At 43.0% G+C, this 2,493-nt stretch overlaps 1 pseudogene; it reads left to right on the forward strand.

The window, feature by feature from the left end:
- The first annotated feature begins 924 nt into the window (after positions 1-924).
- Positions 925-1,925, forward strand: LOC131924070 (actin, muscle-like; annotated as a pseudogene).
- The last annotated feature ends 568 nt before the right edge of the window (positions 1,926-2,493 follow it).

Genomic DNA, 2,493 nt, shown 5'->3' on the forward strand with positions numbered 1-2,493 from the left:
AATTAGTCATCTTTACTTTAAATCCTAAGGGTGCATACCCACTCATCAATACTTTTTGTTATATCAGGAGATTGAGGGCAAAAATGGGTATAATAGAATTAATTATCACCTTTGGTCATCAACCAATCCTAGCAAGAAAGGCATATTAGCTCATGATAATTGATCTGCTCTGTTCTTGTTCCCTGACTTAAAAGACTTCCTTATTCACCTATGTGCCTGTATAAAACTTTAGATTGTCTATTTGGGTTTTTCACCTCAAAGCTATTTAACATTTTAGTCTAACTTTAAGTTATTTTCAAAGCTTTGTTTCAGCTGTGATGCAATTCAAAACCTGCGAGCACTTTTCCTAATATTTAGGTTAAAAGAATTTGTTTGGTGGGACACTGGGACTCGTTTGTTTTCCTTAATCATTAACTTAAGCCACATTGTGTATGTCTCCTCAATAGAAACTCATATGTTCTAGCTGTGCGACACTTTCTTGTTTTATTTTTAATCACCAAAACTCTATTTAAATTAACATTATTATTATTATAAATTAGACATCCCAGCTTAAGAAGAGATCATCTCCATAATGATCCACAGGCAAAAATGCCCAGTAGGATGGACCGTGTCCATGAAATAAACACACTACATTACAGGAAGTGGGGATCTCCCCATACCCATTCACACCATGCCCAATAGCAGAGAAAGATGGCTGTGGCAAGCATGTAAAGGTACAGCAGAAAGAAAAGACATCCTGAGTCTGTGGCCTCAGAGCCTCACCTGCCTGAGATTCCCTCATCAGGGATTTTCCTCCTGGTGGGCCCACACATGAATTTCAATTGCCACCTGCTGTCCTCTGACATGGCCACCAGCACATGTGCAAGGCTGCATTTTTCTGGTTGAAGACATGTTTCCTTCAGTCATCACTGCCCATGACACCAGGATATCCTGGTGGGCATGTGCCAGAAAGACTCCTACCTGGATAACAAGCCAGAGCAAGAAAGGTATCCTGATTCTGATGTATCCTATTGAGCACAGCGTTGCCACAAACTGCAAGGACATGGAGAAGATTTAGCACCACAGCTACAATGAACTGCATGTGGTCCGTGAGGAGCACCTGGTGCTTTTGCCTGAGGTTCCCCCTGAACCTTGAAGCTAAGAGAGAGAAGATGACACAAATAATGTTTAAAATCTTTAATTCTTCAGCCATGCATGTGGTCATTCAGGCAGTGTTGTCCCTGTATGCAACTGGGTGCACTACTGGCATTGTCATGGACTCAAATGATGGGTTCAAACATACAGTGCCCATCTACAAAGGCTATGACCTTCCTCACACCATCTTGCATCTGGACTTGACTGGCTGGGACCTGACTTACTACCTCATGAAGATCCTGACTAGTAGGGACCACAGCTTCATCACCACTGCTGAGAGGGAAATTGTGTGTGACATTAAGGAGAAGGTGTGCTATGTTGCCATGGATTTTGAGCAAGAAATGCCTACTGTTGCATCCTCATCCTCTTTGGAAAAGAACTATGAGCTACCTGATGGGCAGGGAATATCCATTGGCAATGAGTGACTCCAGTGTCCAGAAGCACTCTTCCAGATCTTCTTCTTGGGCATGGAGTCCTATGGAATTCATGAAAACACCTTCATCTCCATCATAAAGTGCAGTATGGATATCTGCAAAGAGCTATATGCCAATATAGTGCTGTCTGGCAGTACCACCCTGTATCCAGGCATTGGTAACAGGATGCAGGAGGAGATCACAGCCCTAGCTCCCAGCACAATGAAGATTAAAATCATTGCTCCCCCTGAGCACAAGTACTCAGTATGGATTAACACCTTGATCCTTGTCTCACTGTCCACCTTCCAGCAGATGCGAATCAGCAAGCAGGAGTCTTACGAGTCCAGCCTCTCCATTGTCCACCTCAAATGCTTCTAGACGGACTGAGCAGATGCCAGGCATTCGCTGCATGAGCTGATTCTGCAGTATCAGTTTGCCCTAGCTAATGTACACATTTCATGCTAGCCTCATGAAACTGGAAAAAACTTTAAAAGAAATTTGTCCTTGAAACTTATATCCAGTATCAGCACTGGATCGTAGAACTTGCTGGTGATTTTTGACCTTGTATTCAAGCTAACTGTTCCCTTGGTATATGCTTAATACCCTGTGCATATCTTCATTTAGTTCTCAGTCATGTCACTTGGAGGCTGGGGAGATTACACTGTGAGAGAGAAATCCCCAGCCTGGTGGGAGCACCACACAGTGATATCTGCAGGGTATTAACCAACGCCTGGCATTCAGGATTTCTTGAAGCTGGCAAGGGTTCCTGAACCAGTTATCACTTTCATCTTGCCAGTCTAACAGAATGGGAAATTCTGAGCCTAAGGACCCAGTTTCTGTTCTGGTGTTTTCTTTCCTGACTGCTGTGGGTTGTTACTTGACTTGATTTAGGAATGTTTGCACTGACATCTGTAAATGTATTCATCTTTTTAACTCATGTGAGGTC

This window comes from Peromyscus eremicus, chromosome 14 (assembly GCF_949786415.1).
Source record: "Peromyscus eremicus chromosome 14, PerEre_H2_v1, whole genome shotgun sequence".
In the NCBI taxonomy this organism is placed as follows: domain Eukaryota; kingdom Metazoa; phylum Chordata; class Mammalia; order Rodentia; family Cricetidae; genus Peromyscus; species Peromyscus eremicus.